The 21,864-nt window shown below is 48.3% G+C and overlaps 1 long non-coding RNA gene across 1 annotated transcript; it reads right to left on the bottom strand.

Moving 5' to 3' along the window:
• Positions 1-74: 74 nt before the first annotated feature.
• Positions 75-21,841, bottom strand: LOC307212747. The gene is made up of 2 exons (XR_013837168.1): positions 21,426-21,841; positions 75-685 (listed from the first exon to the last, which is right to left on the bottom strand). It is a non-coding gene; the product is annotated as an uncharacterized lncRNA (long non-coding RNA).
• Between the last annotated feature and the right edge of the window lie 23 nt (positions 21,842-21,864).

Here is a 21,864-nt window from a genome sequence, read left to right as displayed (position 1 = left end):
TGAATTGGCTAATGAAGAGCAATTATTTAGTAATATCATGGTTGCTGAACAAGAAGTAATTACAAGGGCAGAGATCACAAAGAGGAAGCTTTTAATTCTAGTTTTATAGAACCATTACCATTACAGAAAGTTTTACAGAACCATCACTGAATGGAATAAACATAAAAGGGTATTGGCTAAGGCTGGGTGTTGGCGTTGTCAGAAAATATTTTTTTCTTTCAATTTTTTTTATTAATTTTCCAAATTTAAAACAAACACACACAAAAAAATTTACAGTATTAGAAATAAAAACAAACAAACATATAAACACCTAACTGTTAAAGGCCCAATTTAGTTTGCATTGTTAAGTGACTTCCTCAAATCCCTCCTAACTGAATTTCAATAAATCTCATTGTAACAGTTTTCCGATATCTCTTTTTCAATAAAATTTACTTGTTCAAATTTCTGTCTTCCTTCCTTTTCATAATATTTTCAGTGCATAATGTTATAAAATTCAACATATTTTAATCCTAGGCCAATTTGGTACTTACAAGTAATTCTACTTATGTTATATTCAAATATCTAGCTAAATAGCCCTTAAATTTCTTCCACTCTTCTTGATATTCCTCCTCTTTCTGATCGCGGATTCTTCCAGTCAGGTCAGCCAACTCCAAAAAGTCCAACATCTTCATCTGCCATTCTTCCACTGTTGGAGAAAATATAGCAGTATATTAAGTTCAACAGGAAATCAACCCTGGCTAGTTCAGCTCTGGCTAGTTCACCCGCTACGGCCCCTTTTGGGGCTGAGATTACTAGGCCACTGTACCCCAGATTGGATTATTGTAATGCATTCTATGTGCATTCTGTAACTTCCAGATTAGATTATTGTAAGGCATTCTATGTGGCACTGCCATTGAAGGTGACTCAGAAACAAGTCCACAATGCAGTGGCCAGAATATTGGCTGGGTTCTGTTCAGAGCTCATATAACCCACATTTTAAACAGCTGCACTGATTGCCAGCTCATTCCTGGGCCCAATTCAAGGTGCTCACGTTATTGTTTAAGGCCCTAAGCAACTCAAGCCCGTAATACCCCAAATACTGCTCCTACCCTACACATCCTCTTGTGTACTAAGATCAGTGGAGGGGGCCTTCTTGGTTGTTCCAGCACCCTTAGACGCTCCACCACCTTCTGTATGCAGCTTTCAGCAAATGTGCTTTATATGTGTAATTTTAAGTTGTTTTAAACTGTTTGTAGTATTGTATTTTAATCATTGTAGACTGCCCTAAGGACTGTAGGATGAAGAGCAGGTAATAAATTGTAATAAGATTGTAATCATAATAAATATCTAATAGGTATACCTAAACTCTAACAAGCCAGGATTTCCAGCTGTGTCAAAGTATTTGTTCATTTACAGGTAGTAATGTGAAATATAACCCCAGGGTTTATAATTCTGAAAAAGGCAAGTGTACCACTCCAAATTTGAGACCACTGTTCTTCAAAAGATTTTACAGTGTAAACCCATATATGCCTACTCAGAAGTAAGTCCCATTGAGTCCAATTGAGCTTACTGCCAGATAACTTGTGTATAGTATTGTTGCTTTATTCAGATACAGTATGGGTTGCTGTCCAGGAAAAGGGTTTTGATCCCCCAAAACTGAGAATACAGCTGCCCTCAAATATTGTTTTTTAAAATGTATGTTCACGGGGAAATAGCAAATGTGGAAAGATTTTTTACTTTCTAAGTATTGAGACAAAAAACCCCCACATTAAGTCTCAAATTAAGCTTACAGGTAAAGGAGAGGAAGAATAATAGTATATTAATGGAGGACATAGTACATGCTTCCAGATCATGCTATAGTAGGGCATCTACTTGAAATTTAATACTTAGTAATACTATAGTAGGGCATCTACTTGAAATTTAATACTTCTGCAATAGCCAGGTATTTTTATGCCTAGTCACATTATTTTTATCTTTCTATGTTTGATGAGAACATTGGGAAAACAGTAGTATAGTGGGGGGATTTTTAGTTTATGATCTTGGCGTTCTATGTAATGATTGAAATAGGTTCCAGAGTAATGGATGAGGGTCTGTAGTTCATTTTTTATGTTTCAAAGAATAAGTTATTGCTATAGTAAGTAGGCTGTCAGTATAATTAAAGATGGCTTGTGAGCTTTGTGTAACCTTAACCATTGATTTATGGATGTATAGTGCATTATGTATAGAGAATTCCAACTCCACCTTGTTCCTGGCAAATATATGAAACCTACTTCATGTGGTCAAAGAGATGCAATCCTAAATTGGGACATAGAGTTGTATTCCAACCTCTACCCAAACAAAGCAACTCTGTGACGAAATCTTAATTGGCACTGGCCAGCTAATTGCTTTATGACCCCAATTAGCTGTAGTTCTTCAAGACAAGCATGTGCTGTCTTCTTATGCCACGCACAAGAACATGAAACATGAGTGGGAACTGTAGCACGCAGGGCTTGTGCTTTCTCAACCTTCCCCTCACCCTCCAGAGACGTTTTAAGAATGAAGAGATCATTCTGCCCCGACTTGCACCTCAGGGACTGGGGCTACAGCCATTTCCAGGCTCTCCATGACTTCTCCAGGGCCCTGGCCTCCTGCTGAAGTTTCACACAAACTTCTCAGCACCTCCCAGGCAGCCCTTGCTGACTTTACGCCCTCCAAACTGGGCAAGAGTGATGCATGTACACATGCTTTTAGCATAGCAAGCTCTCTTTGCATTCTCTGCTGGCCATCTTCAGGCAACGCAGCCTCAAAGCCTGCAATGTCTGTCCCTTCAGGACCTGGATTCAGGGGAAGTGGCTCTTTCTGGCTTACATCCCAAAGCCCAGTAACCAGAAACCAACCCCTTACTCTTCTGGACCAGGTTGCCCAACTTCTTAAAGTGAGCTTTTCAAGCGGAACGTCCTCAAGGACCTGGCTGTCTGCCATTCTCTCCTCTTTCCCGGGGCCCCAGCTGCTACTCACGTAAAACCAGTCAGCCCTCCGGCACCCGATTCTTCAGCTGCTCTCTCAGCTCTCAGCTCTCAGCAACTCTTGCCTCTTAGCAGCAGGCAAAACACAGAACGCAGACCTCCGCTCCGCTTCGATAGCGTCTTCCCAGCTGATCAAAGCTGACTTCAAAGCTCACCGGCAGACTCTCAGCAACAGTTTTATTAGCGGTAATTAGGTCCCCCATAACCTGTGACGAAATCTTAATTGGCACTGGCCAGCTAATTGCTTTATGGCCCCAATTAGCCCCAGTATAATGCGGTCCGGCACACTTCCCAGGTCTCAAGCTGCGCAGACCTTCTGCTCTCCGGTTTCGCCTTGCAGAGTAAAAAACACAGCGGATCAAAACTGTTGCAGTCTGCTTCAGATCCAGACAAACACACCAAGCACCTGTGTGTCCAAATTCATCAGTTCTTTATTGCAGCAAAATATTTACAGCTCAGCATTTCTCAGATTCTCCTGGACTGCTAGCATTCATGGCGTCCGTCTCTCTCAGAGACAAAGAGAGAACAACAAGTAGAGCTCCTCCCTCCTTCCACACGTCAGAATGGGAGGCACAACTCAGAACAAAATTAACCCAGTAAGTTCTGAATCCCAACAAACTCTGGATGAGTTTGGTAAATCACCACCACTTTCCCTTTCTTAACCACACATGAAATAAGCATAATAGTTACCACCCCCACATGGTTATTTATAAAATATAGTACAATAGAACTGTTCTGTAAATCATAATTTTATCCACCTATATTGTTGAAAGAAGGCTGTAATTCTAAACGCACTCCCTGGGAAGTAAAAACCCCATTGAACGCAATGGGATTTATAGGTGTGTGCTGTCAGACTAATTGCCTGATGTTCATTTGCAGCCCCAGGCTTTGGGCCATATGTGGGAACAGAAAATACTTGCATATGCTCTGAGGGAAGGGGATTGCCTTGCCTACTCCAACCCTGTCTGCACCCCTTTGCACCATACTATCCATTGTACCAATATTATATTGCCAGAGTGTCTAACAAAGCAGTAAGAAACAGAAGAAGAAGAAGAAGAAGAAGAAGAAGAAGAAGAAGAAGAAGGACGACAACAACGACAACAACAACAACAACAACAACAACAACAACAACAACAACAACAAGATGTGAAAGAAGACAGGTACAGTATTTCAGTTCTAAGTCATATAGTACTTTAACCATTAAGACAAGTGCTTTGAATTGAGCATGGTGCTTTACTGGGGGGGCCTGGAGTTTTTCAGTACAGCTGAGCTATGCTGTCTTCATGCTGTGATTCTTTTTCTGTGCAGTGTTTTCCGTTCACTAGAGCAAGTGATCTTCCACAAATTTGCTGCTGCACTGTTGCAGTACCCAAACAATTAGGTTGGTGTCTGTATATGTGTTTGCTTTGCAGTAGTTGGCCTCCTTCCCATGATTCATTAGAACTAAATCCAGGTCCCTTGAACTCCCTGTACTATTATCATAACTAGATATTTATTTAGTAGTCAGTGTAGTCAGTTATATCACTGAAATCGTTAAACCTTCTAGCTGTTGTACACCATGGCTGATTCAACAGTGTGCTAAAAATGTACAAAGCATTCCATCTAGTTTGGTAAATCTTCTTTCTCTTTATGACTTCCAACTCCATTTCAACGGGAATTACCAGTATTTTCTATTTTAAACCAGCCCCCACTTAAAATCCCATTCCAATCCACATTTCCTTTACTTGCCATCTTTTCCAGCATAACTGTTAGATTTTAAAGCAAAAGTAGGTGCTGAATAATTTGGACTTGCATGCCTGATATTTTGCAGGCTACAATTAACTAGCAGTGACAGCGGATCAAAGAAAGAACATATAAATGTTCTTTTGCCATCTTAGTCACCGACCTTAAGCAATAGTGCAGGAATTATGCAACTCCTACAAGGTTTAAATGGTCTGGAAAGGCTCACAGTGTGAGCCATTTTTGAAGCTCCACAAACATTGGGCTAATGTTTATTATAATTCCATGTTTAGTGTACCCGTCTCCTGACAACCAGCATAGAGAGATGTTAACATTCTTTAGAGTTGGCAAAGCAAGATTTGGGCATGGAGCAAGTTTTTCTTCTTGATTTATATATGTAAAAAAAAAAAATTATATGCCACACATCAATACAAAATATTTTGCGGGCAAATAAAACAGGTAGAACAAACTACAGAACACACTGCATAATAAACCAACAATCAAGTCCAAAGATGGCTGATAAAAGCAGTGTAATCAGAACAGATAAAAATGAGTTAAAAGGCATGGGCAGAAAGGTCTTCAGTGGACCTTGAAAATACATCAAAGTAGGCACCAGGCAAACTTTTATGGCAAGAGCTTTCCACAAGCAGTGTACCCCCATGAAAGCCTTTTCTTCTCATCAGCACCCAGGTGAGAGGAGAAGTTGGAGGATGGCATCGAAAGGTGATCACTCTGTATGGGTAGGCTTGTATCAGAGCAGAATTCCGTGAGGGAAGGTGAAAAATAAAGAAAAGTAAACAAATACATTTTGAAGGCTGCTAAAAAGTTTGGGAAATTAAGAGGGTTATATTCCGCCGGCTCCTCTGCTGGCATGTACAGTACCTTAGGTGCATTAGGGCTACTAATACAATTTATATCATCTTGGTGATACAAGGTTTCCAAAATGAGGCAGGATATTGTGAAATATGTTGGTCTGCTGCATTGAATGCTAAATGCAGACTCTGGTGCCTTTCCTATTGTTCTTGGTTTGGCTCCTGCTTGGTCACCAAAATATCCAGAGCCAGTGGCATAGCGTGGGTTGTCAGCACCCGGGGCAAGGCAAGTAATTTGCGCCCCCTAACCCGTGGATTTGCGCCCCCTAACCTGTGGATTTGCGCCCCCTAATCCCAACCCCCAGATGTTGCGCCCAGTGCGGCCGGCCCCCCTGCACCCCCCACGCTACGCCACTGCCCAGAGCCTGTCCATTGGAATTATTTCAAATGCATCCAGTGTCCTAAAACTGTTGGTTTGCAAGCCCCCTCCACAGAGGCTGGCCCCTCTCACTGTCCCCAGAGCTTGCTTACCGGTAACTTCCTCTGGCTGACTTCCCGGACAGACCAGGGAGATATTGATAGGCGACATTTCCCCAAGAGTGGGTAAAAATGCACACCCCCTCCTCCTGCTTCCGCAGGGGAAAGAAAAATAGTCAGAAATCTATTTACCTGATGTTTATTTCTGACATTACAGCACTAGAGAAAAACACGACCTTTCAGTTCAGTTCTTCTAGCAAGTCTGACAAACTTCCTGTACATGCGCAGTTGGAAGGTTTCAAATTACACTCCTCACAGAGCCTTTTCCAGCCTGTGAACTTCCTGGGAAATTCTTCTTTCCCACAGATAGGCGCATCATGTGATGTCAACAATCTGGCTGTCTGCAGCTGTGATGTTTCCATATACAGTGGTGCCTCGCAAGACGAAAAGAATCCGTTCCGCAATTCTCTTTGTCTAGCGGTTTTTTCGTCTTGCAAAGCAAACCCATTGACGGATTAGCGGATTAGCGCTATTAGCAGCTTTTAGCGGCTTTTAGCGGCTTATCAGTTTAGCGGATAAGCAGATAAGCGGCTTAGAAAAAGGGGGGGGGGAGGAAAAAAAGTCGGAAAAACTCGCAAGACATTTCGTCTTGCGAAGCAAGCCCATAGGGAAATTCGTTTTGCGAAGCGCCTCCAAAACGGAAAACCCTTTCGTCTAGCGGGTTTTTCGTCTTGCGAGGCATTCGTCTTGCGGGGCACCACTGTACTGACAAAAACTGGTCCTAGATCACAGTTTAAGATTGGACTTGCTTTCCTAGGTGTGTGATTTATTTATTTTTGCATACAAGACAACTGAAATGGCCATGAGGAGCACATGTTTACTCCCCATCAGTTTCAATGGGATGTGAATGTAGTAAACTATGTGGGACTGCACCTTAATGCTGCAATCCATGCAAAGTTATTAGGTTCCATTCAACAACTTGGGGCAGACCTTCAATGAAAGATGTGTGGGAGCCAAAATTGTTAAATTGTTTAGTTAAGTTGCATTGAAGAGAAACTGCTGGGTGGAAAGAAAACAAGGCCATATTTGACATGATTGAAGCAAGCTAAGTTACAGATAAGAAAACATTAGAAACATCAGGAGATGGAGAATGCAACAAATGCTGTAGCAGCTTCAAAGAGAATTGTAGATTAAGCACTTGTGCCTAGCTGAAGATGTAAAATAGGGTAGCAAAAAATGAGACTAACTGCGCATGTCAAAAGGTGTAAACTGCTAATTGGTTAGTGTCGCTAAAATATACTTTCTGCTGAAAAAAATGTTGAAATATACATTTATTAAGAAACCAGAGGCCTTTCTCCTTGGAATAACAGGCTTAGAATTGCCCAAGAAAGATGTTAAATTATTTTTGTATGCCACAACGGCCGCTCGAATATTACTTGCTAAAAATTGGAAAACACAAGAACTACCAACAGTGGAAGGTTGGCAGATGAAGATGAGGAGCTAGCTGACCTGACTGGAAGAATCCGCAACCAGAAAGAAGAGGCGTTTCAAGAGGACTGGAGGAAATTCAAGGACTATTTGAACAAATATTGTAATATAAAAAATTAGAAATTACTTGAAAGAAACAAATAGGCCTAGGATTAAACTAAGTTATAATTAAATAAGTGGGATTTACAATGTTAAGAAAAGTGAATAAGATGACTATAATTGGAAATTGTTTTAGTTTAATAATGATATTGGAAAGCTGTTACTTTTAAATTACAAGGAAACTCAGAAGGGAGGGATTTGAGGAAGTCAACCAAGATGTTTACAAGGTTGGATTTGTGAAGAATTAAGTTTGTTGTTATTGTCTATTTGTTTATTGTTCCCCCCCTTTCCCCCGCTTCCTTTTTTTCCCCCTTCTCTTTTTTCTTTTCTGTTTTTGTGTATCATTTTGCTTTGTGGTTTGTGTTATTATGGTGGAAAATTTAATAAAAATTTATTCAGAGAAAAAAATAAATACTTTCTGTGTTGAACTAACATAATGAAGGGGTTGGTTTTATGATTTTAGGTTGCTATATCTATGCTCGCTTTGCATCTGAATCCTTTGTAGCGACTTCTGCATAGGGGTTGCCACCTTGGACATGCAATAAATGTTTATAGATTCATACCTTCTTATTATTGACCTCCAGTACCAGTGGCGTAGCGTGGGTTGTCAGCACCCGGGGCAAGGCAAGTGTTATGTACTGGGTTGAATAGGATCCAAACTGCAGCAGTCTGATTGGCCCTAGAACAATAGGATCCAAAAGGCAGCAGCCTGATTGGTCCTAGAACAATAGGATTCAGAATGCAGCAGTCTGATTGGTCCTAGAACAATGCAGCAGTATGATTGGTTGGCAGGAACTACCCAATCATGCTCCAGATAGAAGTGAATCCACAACCTGATTGGCTTACAGTAGAATTCCGGAATTAGCCAATCATGTGCAGCCCATTGTGTAAATAATGTATATAAAGCAGATACCTTGAGGGGACTTTCATTCATTCCTCCTCACCACTATGAGCTGAATAAAGAGCATGAAATCACTTTGTGACTCTGAGTATATTTCACTGGCGACGAAGGTGGGATCCCGCTGAGCTGACTGCCACACATAGCACCGCAGCACCGCCACCTGCCGCATCGCTGCCTCGCACCGTGTATCCAGGCTTCAGCTCCGGGACACAAGGAACTCAGAATGGCAACCAACAGCAGCTTTTCGCCGTTCAACCCAGCATCTGGAGACTGGGAAGCATACGCCTCCCGTTTCACCTTCCTCCTAGAAGCCAAAGGGGTCACCGATGAAGAAGACGCCAAGAAGAGGGCAATATTCTTCAGCGTCTGCGGAGAGGAGACGTTTGAAATCGCCCGGGCTCTCCTTGCGCCTGAAGACGTCGCTACTGTTCCATACAAAACAATAATGGAACAGCTGAAGGGGCACTTTTCGCCGCAGCCCTCAGTGGTGGCTCGTCGAAATGCCTTCTACGCAAAGCGGCAAGCCCCTGGGGAAACCATAACTGGGTTTGTGACCTCTCTCCGCCAAGCCGCCCGGTGCTGCAACTTCTCAGAACTGGAGAACATGCTTCGTGACCGCCTCGTCGGTGGCCTGAGGGATGAGAAGCTGCAACGACGCCTCTACGCTAAGAAGGACCTAACGTTCCAGGTCGCTCTGGAGGAGGCCCTGGCAACGGAAGCTGCCGAGAGGTCGACGCAAGAGGCACGGCCGAGCCAGCCATCCCAACCGAGGGTCCACCATGAAGACCTCACCGACGACTCAGGATCCAACAGGGAGGAGGTGCACCGAGTACAGCAGCGCACTCAAGCAGCCCACATACCACAGCTGCCTCGACGAGAAGGAGGGAACTGCGCAAGCTGCGGAGAAAGTCACGAGAGGAGGACCTGCCGTTTCCGCAACGCAGAGTGCAGGCAGTGCAGAAAATCGGGACACATCGCCCGGGTGTGTCGGGCTCGGCCCACCCGATGCCAGGCATCAGATGACCAATCCAAGAGCCCCAGGTCCCGGGGCCCAATGCACCAAGGCAACTCGACTGAGCTCACGGACTTCCAGGTATACCAGTTGCCCCACCCCAACGTAGAGAAAATTTATGTTGACGTACAGATAGAGGGGGCCCCATGCCGCATGGAGCTTGACACGGGTTCAACTCTATCCATAATCTCGGCAAGGACCTTAAGGAAACTCTGTCCTACTGGGGGTCCCAAACTCAGGCCGGCCCCATTCACCCTCCGGGACTTCCAGAAACGTAAGGTCCCCACAATGGGGGTGGGGACCTTCAGGGTGCAATACCGAGGGCGGACGCGGCAACTGGAATTGCTGGTGGTCAAGGGCCCCTACATTAGCTTACTGGGATTGGCATGGTTTGGACCACTGGGGCTAGCCGTCACCGGGGTGAACCACACTAGCTTACAAGTGGACGTGGACGCCATATGCAAGGAATTTCCGGGGGTTTTTGATGGGAAATTGGGACAGTATACGGGCCCCCCCATTGCTCTACAGCTTGACCCCACAGTACGACCGGTCAGGCTCAAGGCCCGCCGGGTCCCGTTCGCCCTGAAACCCCGTATAGACGAGGAATTGGACCGGCTTGTGGAGCAAGGAGTGCTGGAGCCGGTGCCTAATGCCCCCTGGGAAACCCCAATTGTCACACCCGTCAAGCCTAATGGTTCGGTCCGCATCTGCGCAGACTACAAATGTACCATAAACAAGGCCCTTACGGCCCATGCATACCCAGTGCCAGTGGTCAGCCATGTTCTTGCCACCCTGGCTGGGTCGAAAATTTTTGGCAAGCTGGATTTGGCCCAAGCATATCAACAGCTGCCAGTAGATGAGGCCACAGCAGAGGCACAGACGATTGTGACGCACAGAGGATCATTCAGGGTAAAGCGGCTGCAATTCGGTATCAGCGTGGCACCAGGCATATTCCAGAATCTAATGGACTCTCTACTTAAAGGGATTCCTGGCGTCACCCCCTTCTTCGATGATGTGTTGATTGCCGGGCCCACACCAGAGGAGTTTGAGGACCGCCTCCGCACCGTTCTGCACCGTTTCCAGACGGCGGGTCTCAAGGTGAAGCGGGAAAAATGTCTACTAGGAGTGCCTCAGGTGGACTTTCTGGGATTTATGGTGGACGCAGAAGGGGTCCACCCGACTGGGGACAAGGTACGGGCCATTTGTGATGCCCCAGCACCCAAGAACAAGACTGAACTTCAGGCCTTCTTGGGACTATTGAACTTTTACCATTCCTTCCTTCCCCACAAGGCGGTGGTAGCGGAGCCCCTACACAGACTCCTGGACAAGCGGGCCCCTTGGGTGTGGGGCCAGCGCCAGGAGGCCGCATTCCAGGCAGTCAAGGACTTGCTTGTCTCAAACTCGGTCTTGGCACACTTCGACGAGAGGCTGCCGGTGGTGCTAGCATGCGACGCCTCGCCCTATGGAATTGGCGCTGTCCTGGGACACCAACTCCCGGATGGAAGAGAGGTACCAGTGGCATACTTTTCCCAGACACTCAACGCAACCGAGCGGAACTACTCGCAAATCGACAAGGAGGGTCTGGCAATCGTGAAGGGAGTAAAAAAATTCCATGATTTCTTGTACGGGCGGCCCTTCACCGTGGTGACTGACCACAAGCCGTTGCTTGGCTTGTTTGCCCCTGAAAAGCAGACCCCCCAAGTGCTGTCTCCTCGTGTCCTCAGGTGGTCAATTTTCCTTGCCAGCTACCAGTATGCACTGATTCACCGTCCGGGGAAGGCGATGGGCCATGCGGACGCCCTCAGCAGGCTACCACTACCGGAAACAGGCCCCGACCCAGCACCTGCACAAGAGGTTATGAGCCTGGAGCTGCTTCCTGACCGCCCCATTCAGGCACAAGAAGTTGCACACCATTCCAAGAAAGATAGGGTCATCTCCCGGGTCCTGGACTGGGTGTGGAGGGGATGGCCCAGCAGCAGCCCCGGGCCAGAATTCGCCGGCTACACAACCCGCAAACATGAACTGTCGGCCCACAAGGGGTGCCTGTTATGGGGAAGCAGGGTCGTTGTTCCCCAGCCCCTCCGCAAAAGGGTCCTCACAGCCCTACACGAGACACACCCAGGGGTAGTAAGAATGAAGGCCCTTGCCAGGAGTTATGTGTGGTGGCCAGGGATCGATGGAGAGATAGAGGCCTGGGTCAAACACTGCCAGGCCTGCCAAGAATCCCGCCCAGATCCCCCAAGGGCCCCAGTCCAGTCCTGGGAGTCCGCCCGAGCACCATGGTCACGCCTGCATGTGGACTTCGCTGGCCCCTTTCAGGGGAAAACATTCTTCATAGTGGTGGACTCCTACACCAAATGGCTGGAAGTCGCACTGGTACCGTCCACTTCTACGTCCGCAGCCATCCGGGTACTACGCAGGCTGTTTGCAACCCACGGGCTCCCTGACACTCTTGTCTCAGACAACGGGACTGCATTTACGTCAGGAGAATTCCAAACCTTCACAACGCAGAACGCCATCCGCCACATCCGTTCGGCGCCATTCCACCCTGCCACCAACGGCCAAGCAGAACGCATGGTGCGGACCACCAAGGACACCCTTCGCCGTATGACACAAGGGGATTGGGAGTACCGCCTTGCCACATTCCTTCTAGCACAGCACAGCACCCCCAGCTCAACGACTGGCCGGAGCCCCGCTGAACTACTAATGGGTCGGCGCCTTGCAATCAGATTGGACCGCCTTCACCCCGATAGAGCTCAGGATGAGGCAGTGGTGGGGGAAGGCAAGAACCCCCGGACCTTCGAGGCTCAGGACCCAGTGTACGCAAAGAATTTTGGGGCAGGCCCAGCATGGGTACCCGCCACAGTCACCAGGGTCACTGGCCCCGTGTCGTATGAGGTGCTAACGGATGGGGGGCAATGCTGGCGCCGCCACTGCGACCAGATACGGCGACGATTCCCAGGAGAAAACCAGGAAGAGGAAAGGGCAGAGGAGTCCCAAGGAAACAGAGGGGCAGTGAGGCCCATAGAGCACGAGGGGCCAGCAGGAGAGGCAGAATCATTAAATACAGAGAGGACCTGCGAGGCCAAAAGGACACTGGAACCAGAACCACGACTGAGTGAGCCGGTTGCGCCAGACCAAACAGCCCCATCACAGCCAGCATCCTTGGAACACGAGCCAGAACCTGAACCCCGGACCAGGGAACACCCCAGGCCGCAACGCACACGTAGGCCGCCGGCGTACCTCGAGGACTATGAATGCGACCTCCCGGGCAGGACTGGAACTTAGAGGGGAGGGGTGTTATGTACTGGGTTGAATAGGATCCAAACTGCAGCAGTCTGATTGGCCCTAGAACAATAGGATCCAAAAGGCAGCAGCCTGATTGGTCCTAGAACAATAGGATTCAGAATGCAGCAGTCTGATTGGTCCTAGAACAATGCAGCAGTATGATTGGTTGGCAGGAACTACCCAATCATGCTCCAGATAGAAGTGAATCCACAACCTGATTGGCTTACAGTAGAATTCCGGAATTAGCCAATCATGTGCAGCCCATTGTGTAAATAATGTATATAAAGCAGATACCTTGAGGGGACTTTCATTCATTCCTCCTCACCACTATGAGCTGAATAAAGAGCATGAAATCACTTTGTGACTCTGAGTATATTTCACTGGCGACGAAGGTGGGATCCCGCTGAGCTGACTGCCACACATAGCACCGCAGCACCGCCACCTGCCGCATCGCTGCCTCGCACCGTGTATCCAGGCTTCAGCTCCGGGACACAAGGAACTCAGAATGGCAACCAACAGCAGCTTTTCGCCGTTCAACCCAGCATCTGGAGACTGGGAAGCATACGCCTCCCGTTTCACCTTCCTCCTAGAAGCCAAAGGGGTCACCGATGAAGAAGACGCCAAGAAGAGGGCAATATTCTTCAGCGTCTGCGGAGAGGAGACGTTTGAAATCGCCCGGGCTCTCCTTGCGCCTGAAGACGTCGCTACTGTTCCATACAAAACAATAATGGAACAGCTGAAGGGGCACTTTTCGCCGCAGCCCTCAGTGGTGGCTCGTCGAAATGCCTTCTACGCAAAGCGGCAAGCCCCTGGGGAAACCATAACTGGGTTTGTGACCTCTCTCCGCCAAGCCGCCCGGTGCTGCAACTTCTCAGAACTGGAGAACATGCTTCGTGACCGCCTCGTCGGTGGCCTGAGGGATGAGAAGCTGCAACGACGCCTCTACGCTAAGAAGGACCTAACGTTCCAGGTCGCTCTGGAGGAGGCCCTGGCAACGGAAGCTGCCGAGAGGTCGACGCAAGAGGCACGGCCGAGCCAGCCATCCCAACCGAGGGTCCACCATGAAGACCTCACCGACGACTCAGGATCCAACAGGGAGGAGGTGCACCGAGTACAGCAGCGCACTCAAGCAGCCCACATACCACAGCTGCCTCGACGAGAAGGAGGGAACTGCGCAAGCTGCGGAGAAAGTCACGAGAGGAGGACCTGCCGTTTCCGCAACGCAGAGTGCAGGCAGTGCAGAAAATCGGGACACATCGCCCGGGTGTGTCGGGCTCGGCCCACCCGATGCCAGGCATCAGATGACCAATCCAAGAGCCCCAGGTCCCGGGGCCCAATGCACCAAGGCAACTCGACTGAGCTCACGGACTTCCAGGTATACCAGTTGCCCCACCCCAACGTAGAGAAAATTTATGTTGACGTACAGATAGAGGGGGCCCCATGCCGCATGGAGCTTGACACGGGTTCAACTCTATCCATAATCTCGGCAAGGACCTTAAGGAAACTCTGTCCTACTGGGGGTCCCAAACTCAGGCCGGCCCCATTCACCCTCCGGGACTTCCAGAAACGTAAGGTCCCCACAATGGGGGTGGGGACCTTCAGGGTGCAATACCGAGGGCGGACGCGGCAACTGGAATTGCTGGTGGTCAAGGGCCCCTACATTAGCTTACTGGGATTGGCATGGTTTGGACCACTGGGGCTAGCCGTCACCGGGGTGAACCACACTAGCTTACAAGTGGACGTGGACGCCATATGCAAGGAATTTCCGGGGGTTTTTGATGGGAAATTGGGACAGTATACGGGCCCCCCCATTGCTCTACAGCTTGACCCCACAGTACGACCGGTCAGGCTCAAGGCCCGCCGGGTCCCGTTCGCCCTGAAACCCCGTATAGACGAGGAATTGGACCGGCTTGTGGAGCAAGGAGTGCTGGAGCCGGTGCCTAATGCCCCCTGGGAAACCCCAATTGTCACACCCGTCAAGCCTAATGGTTCGGTCCGCATCTGCGCAGACTACAAATGTACCATAAACAAGGCCCTTACGGCCCATGCATACCCAGTGCCAGTGGTCAGCCATGTTCTTGCCACCCTGGCTGGGTCGAAAATTTTTGGCAAGCTGGATTTGGCCCAAGCATATCAACAGCTGCCAGTAGATGAGGCCACAGCAGAGGCACAGACGATTGTGACGCACAGAGGAGCATTCAGGGTAAAGCGGCTGCAATTCGGTATCAGCGTGGCACCAGGCATATTCCAGAATCTAATGGACTCTCTACTTAAAGGGATTCCTGGCGTCACCCCCTTCTTCGATGATGTGTTGATTGCCGGGCCCACACCAGAGGAGTTTGAGGACCGCCTCCGCACCGTTCTGCACCGTTTCCAGACGGCGGGTCTCAAGGTGAAGCGGGAAAAATGTCTACTAGGAGTGCCTCAGGTGGACTTTCTGGGATTTATGGTGGACGCAGAAGGGGTCCACCCGACTGGGGACAAGGTACGGGCCATTTGTGATGCCCCAGCACCCAAGAACAAGACTGAACTTCAGGCCTTCTTGGGACTATTGAACTTTTACCATTCCTTCCTTCCCCACAAGGCGGTGGTAGCGGAGCCCCTACACAGACTCCTGGACAAGCGGGCCCCTTGGGTGTGGGGCCAGCGCCAGGAGGCCGCATTCCAGGCAGTCAAGGACTTGCTTGTCTCAAACTCGGTCTTGGCACACTTCGACGAGAGGCTGCCGGTGGTGCTAGCATGCGACGCCTCGCCCTATGGAATTGGCGCTGTCCTGGGACACCAACTCCCGGATGGAAGAGAGGTACCAGTGGCATACTTTTCCCAGACACTCAACGCAACCGAGCGGAACTACTCGCAAATCGACAAGGAGGGTCTGGCAATCGTGAAGGGAGTAAAAAAATTCCATGATTTCTTGTACGGGCGGCCCTTCACCGTGGTGACTGACCACAAGCCGTTGCTTGGCTTGTTTGCCCCTGAAAAGCAGACCCCCCAAGTGCTGTCTCCTCGTGTCCTCAGGTGGTCAATTTTCCTTGCCAGCTACCAGTATGCACTGATTCACCGTCCGGGGAAGGCGATGGGCCATGCGGACGCCCTCAGCAGGCTACCACTACCGGAAACAGGCCCCGACCCAGCACCTGCACAAGAGGTTATGAGCCTGGAGCTGCTTCCTGACCGCCCCATTCAGGCACAAGAAGTTGCACACCATTCCAAGAAAGATAGGGTCATCTCCCGGGTCCTGGACTGGGTGTGGAGGGGATGGCCCAGCAGCAGCCCCGGGCCAGAATTCGCCGGCTACACAACCCGCAAACATGAACTGTCGGCCCACAAGGGGTGCCTGTTATGGGGAAGCAGGGTCGTTGTTCCCCAGCCCCTCCGCAAAAGGGTCCTCACAGCCCTACACGAGACACACCCAGGGGTAGTAAGAATGAAGGCCCTTGCCAGGAGTTATGTGTGGTGGCCAGGGATCGATGGAGAGATAGAGGCCTGGGTCAAACACTGCCAGGCCTGCCAAGAATCCCGCCCAGATCCCCCAAGGGCCCCAGTCCAGTCCTGGGAGTCCGCCCGAGCACCATGGTCACGCCTGCATGTGGACTTCGCTGGCCCCTTTCAGGGGAAAACATTCTTCATAGTGGTGGACTCCTACACCAAATGGCTGGAAGTCGCACTGGTACCGTCCACTTCTACGTCCGCAGCCATCCGGGTACTACGCAGGCTGTTTGCAACCCACGGGCTCCCTGACACTCTTGTCTCAGACAACGGGACTGCATTTACGTCAGGAGAATTCCAAACCTTCACAACGCAGAACGCCATCCGCCACATCCGTTCGGCGCCATTCCACCCTGCCACCAACGGCCAAGCAGAACGCATGGTGCGGACCACCAAGGACACCCTTCGCCGTATGACACAAGGGGATTGGGAGTACCGCCTTGCCACATTCCTTCTAGCACAGCACAGCACCCCCAGCTCAACGACTGGCCGGAGCCCCGCTGAACTACTAATGGGTCGGCGCCTTGCAATCAGATTGGACCGCCTTCACCCCGATAGAGCTCAGGATGAGGCAGTGGTGGGGGAAGGCAAGAACCCCCGGACCTTCGAGGCTCAGGACCCAGTGTACGCAAAGAATTTTGGGGCAGGCCCAGCATGGGTACCCGCCACAGTCACCAGGGTCACTGGCCCCGTGTCGTATGAGGTGCTAACGGATGGGGGGCAATGCTGGCGCCGCCACTGCGACCAGATACGGCGACGATTCCCAGGAGAAAACCAGGAAGAGGAAAGGGCAGAGGAGTCCCAAGGAAACAGAGGGGCAGTGAGGCCCATAGAGCACGAGGGGCCAGCAGGAGAGGCAGAATCATTAAATACAGAGAGGACCTGCGAGGCCAAAAGGACACTGGAACCAGAACCACGACTGAGTGAGCCGGTTGCGCCAGACCAAACAGCCCCATCACAGCCAGCATCCTTGGAACACGAGCCAGAACCTGAACCCCGGACCAGGGAACACCCCAGGCCGCAACGCACACGTAGGCCGCCGGCGTACCTCGAGGACTATGAATGCGACCTCCCGGGCAGGACTGGAACTTAGAGGGGAGGGGTGTTATGTACTGGGTTGAATAGGATCCAAACTGCAGCAGTCTGATTGGCCCTAGAACAATAGGATCCAAAAGGCAGCAGCCTGATTGGTCCTAGAACAATAGGATTCAGAATGCAGCAGTCTGATTGGTCCTAGAACAATGCAGCAGTATGATTGGTTGGCAGGAACTACCCAATCATGCTCCAGATAGAAGTGAATCCACAACCTGATTGGCTTACAGTAGAATTCCGGAATTAGCCAATCATGTGCAGCCCATTGTGTAAATAATGTATATAAAGCAGATACCTTGAGGGGACTTTCATTCATTCCTCCTCACCACTATGAGCTGAATAAAGAGCATGAAATCACTTTGTGACTCTGAGTATATTTCAGCAAGTAATTTGCGCCCCCTAAGCAGTGGATTTGCACCCCCTAGCCCTAACCCCCAGATGTTGCACCCGGTGCGTCCGGCCCCCCCTGCACCCCCCACGCTACGCCACTGTCCAGTACGGGAACTTAGAATTCCCCTACAGGTACACAAGAGTAGAAAGCAGACGCCTGAAATTTTAGCTGAAATTCTACTTCCTTGCCCACCCATACCCTTGGCTTGTTTCTACAGGTGCAGTTATTAATAGAGGCCAGAGGTTAAGCAGAAATGCTTACTTAATGTTCCTTTTAAATTATCAGTTAACATGGGACACAGTGTAACTTTATTGGGTTGACTTTTTAATAGTTGCCCTAGTACACCAAGTCCTGCAACAGAGCACAGCCGCTTCCTGTTCATCAGGATTACACTAATTATGTTCTCTGCTACCATTCATTCTCTTTGTGGCAAGTGCTCTATTTAGGTAAATTCCACTCCATGTTTTGCATAAAACGGATGTCTTTGTGGCACCAAAGGCATCACTGATTCATAGAACTTAGAATTCTATATCTTTGCCAGCCATACAGTTAAGGATATAAAAGAGCAAATACAACTGGAGAATATGTATGCAGAGTCCATTAGGAAGATCAGTGACATAAAAATTATATAAGTCTCTTTTAGGGGTAGGAAACCTGTGGCCAGCCATTATTGGGACTCCAAATCCAATCAACATGACTTGTTTTAAAGCTACACAGTGTTTCCTGCCTCCCTTTACAGTGGTACCTCGGGTTACATACGCTGCAGGTTACATACGCTTCAGGTTACAGACTCCACTAACCCAGAAATAGTGCTTCAGGTTAAGAACTTTGCTTCAGGATGAGAATAGAAATCATGCTCTGGCAGAAATAGTGCTCTGGCGGCACGGCGGCAGCAGGAGGCCCCATTAGCTAAAGTGGTGCTTCAGGTTAAGAACAGTTTCAGGTTAAGTACGGACCTCCGGAACAAATTAAGTACTTAACCTGAGGTACCACTGTACTTCCCTGGGTAGGAATCATACACATTTTCTTAGTCACACGAAACAGATTAAAATATAATAGAAGTTGCCTTCTTGGCCCCATAGTAATCAACCTCAGGATAACAATGTTCAGTTTCTTCCCTTACGTTCTTTCTTTCTTTGGTTTTAGTGTTTGAACTCATGCTTACTGCACAGCCCAGATGCCGTTTTATAAACCCAGTATGTTGAGATCTGTGAATAATCAGACTGCATGTCTGTAGACTCCCTGGGCATTTTCAACCCATAAAACAAGGGTAACGTGTAAATACAGAGGAAAAATTGGACAACCAAGCTTTACACAGCTGTTCCTGCTCCCATTGGGGCCCATTAAATGCTATACAAACAAAGCTGTCTCTCATTTAGGACTCGGCTAGCATGCTTTTTGTTGTTGTTTTTTCATAATGCCATAAATTGTTTTCAAGTGATGTCGTCATGATTTTTTGATGTTTACTTTCTATGGTTTGAACTAGAATTGTGGGGTGTCTAATAGTAAAACTTGGACAATTTTTATATAGTGTATAAGTGCATTTTTGCCTTGAAAATGGATTCTGAGTGAGGCCATTCCTTGTTTCACGTCTCTGCTTACATGAAATGAATGTATTTACAGGTCCTAAAAACAGCAGAACTCAAATACCTTATGAATCAGATTTGGCTTCTCTACCTTTGCTATGGATTTAGGCTACAATCTAAACTCCACTTACCTGAGAACAGGGTTGGGGGAGAAATTCGATTCAGTTTGCATTTAAAGCCAAATTAATCATATGTGCATTTTCTGAAACAGTACAAGAGCCAAAACATAGCCAACCTTCAAAATTCACAAGTATTTGAATTTTACAATGCCGTTCTCAATCCAGCCAGTGCATATATGGGGGGGGGGGGCACGGATGTGCAAAACGAATATATTAGTAAAAATAACATACAAAAATGCATTACATTAGGATTATATTGCTTGCAAATATCTGTACATTAGTCAAAACTGCATACCAAAATGTGTTTATTAGGAGAAAGTGTTGAAGAATTTTCATGAGGATCAGTGGCGTAGCGTGAGGGGTGCAGGGGGGGCCGGCCGCACCGGGTGCAACATCTGGGGGGGGGTTGCGCTCGCTGCCTCCGGAGTCACCGAAGAGCCTCGGGCGCAGGCTGTAGCAGAGCCCCCTGTCTCGCGGAACCGACGAGCTGTGCGCACGTCCGGGCTGAAGGCGTCTGGCAGGCAGCGGCGCTCAGCGCTCGCCGCAGTCCCCGCGCGTCAGGGCCGCGGAGGGCGCGCCAGGCAGCCCCTCCTCACAGCCCCGCCGCCGCCGCCGCTGCAGCTGCTGGGCCATGTTGCATTTTCCTTGCCTCTCTGCCCTCCTCCTCCGGGCAAGCGGCATCGTTTGGGCGGCAGTGCCAGCGGCAACTTGCCTCAGATCACCTGACACGGACCCGCCGCCGCCGTGGCTAACTTACTGTAAATACCCCAGCCCAGGCAGCAGCAAGAAGAAGCTGGCAGCAGCGGGAGGTTAGGGGTTAGGGGGCGCAAATTACTTGCCTTTGCCCCGGGTGCTGACAACCCACGCTACGCCACTGATGAGGATTTTTTAAAAATTGCAAATTGATGCAGAAACACAGAGAATTGAATTTACTATTGGAACAGTGAGAAATTGAGAGAACTAAAATTGATAGTTTCTTCTATCCTTACATGGGAGTAAGCCCCATTGATTTTTGTAGGGTTTACTTCTGAGTAAACAAGCTTTGGATTGTATATTTACTTTTAACCTTGGTATGAAATTGATTTGCTGCATTGATCTGTGTACTGGGGAGCAATATACTAATAAGATTCCTGGAAACCAGTGGTTTTGTTAATCTGTTTTATGTTATGTATCAAATGCATTTATACAGTGTCTTTGATATTTCTGAACCTGTAATGAAAGTAAGGGCATAATGTGTAGGAGTGTGTGTGTGTGTTCTGCATCGCAGCAGAGATACTGACTGTATCAGCAGTCCTTATATGTTCTGCTGCAATTAGTTGCAATGTACCATCTGTATCCCCAAATTTTAATATGCTTTCCCAGTTGATTAAATGCTCCCATGGAGTTCAAAGTAGACATTATTGGGTAGCCATGCTTCTTCACAGATTGGTTTGGAGATCTTATTTTCACAACATAAGGTGGATGCAGATGCCGTTAACTGAACTCTTCCCCACCTTACTTTCTGCATTATGTTGCTTCAGGCACACATTTCGCATATCTGAAGTGAATCAGGTCATGTGTGAAGTGAGAAAGCAAAATGGGAAAGGGTTCGGTTTCCCCTTAACATCATGTCCCCCTTTTGCTTTAAATGTAGATGACAGACTCATGACCAAACAAGCATCTTTGCTCCATAGCATCTATTCTGGTCCAGAATGCAGTTAGTACATGACAAATTGCTCCATTATTGGGCACACTGCAGTTCTTGTTGAATTGTTAATTCTGACTACATCTACCTTTCAAGCACAATGTGTTTCGGAATCCATTTTCCAGTACTGGAAGGGCAAATTGTTCTTCATGGTAAATATATCTGTGCTCAAATGTAAATGATTTCTGCCTCATGTGTTCTGCCTTATAGTCACGGCACAACACAGTGCTTTTTTCACGCATCAACACACCCATCTCAAATTTGAGTGTCTCCTCCTAGTTTACCTCCAGGCCAAGAAGTTCTTCCTTAGCGTCTCTTAGACTAGGGTGTTCCTCTTTGGTTGAAATGTTATGAGTTCTGTATACTAATAAGATAAGGCTAGTATATAAGAAAGAAAGCTCAGCTGAAGAATTATTGTAATAAAAAGATGGAATTAACGGCTAATTTGCTAATGAGATTTCTTTTGGGGGGAGGGGGTAAAGGTGGTGTGTTTTAAGACCCTTTCCTGAAAACTTCAGAGGTCTCTCCATTTGCAGAGGCCTCCTTAACACTGTCTTCCTCCAGCCGATTCTTGTGTCCCGTGCGACTACAAGCCACATACTCACTTTACCAAAAGAGGAAGTGATTACAGTACAATGGTAGCGCAAAGCAGAAAGTGCAAAATCAATGACTGAGTTCAACTTTCTCCAACTCTTGTGGTTTCTCATAACACGAGGCTAAAAT

The sequence above is a fragment of the Podarcis cretensis genome, assembly GCF_951804945.1.
Source record: "Podarcis cretensis genome assembly, chromosome: 3".
In the NCBI taxonomy this organism is placed as follows: Eukaryota; Metazoa; Chordata; class Lepidosauria; order Squamata; family Lacertidae; genus Podarcis; species Podarcis cretensis.
This window is presented reverse-complemented; position numbering and strand designations above follow the sequence as displayed.